Source organism: Penaeus monodon, chromosome 15 (genome assembly GCF_015228065.2).
Source record: "Penaeus monodon isolate SGIC_2016 chromosome 15, NSTDA_Pmon_1, whole genome shotgun sequence".
In the NCBI taxonomy this organism is placed as follows: domain Eukaryota; kingdom Metazoa; phylum Arthropoda; class Malacostraca; order Decapoda; family Penaeidae; genus Penaeus; species Penaeus monodon.
Window position 1 is genome coordinate 22,254,112 of NC_051400.1, and position 202 is coordinate 22,254,313.

Sequence of the window (202 nt, forward strand, 5' to 3'; positions counted from 1 at the left end):
GATTGAGCCGTATAGACCCCGTCCCTTAAAATGTTTGCGAACGAGGTAACCTTCAAACTTTTCATTAATATTGAAATGTCTTTTGATTGGCGTTTTTTAATTTCACATTTGTTTTTCACCCCGCTTCTAAAAATACCTCAGTATTCTAGTAATCTTTCACTTCCTTTTCATATTCTTATATAAAACAGAATAGATTCTGAAC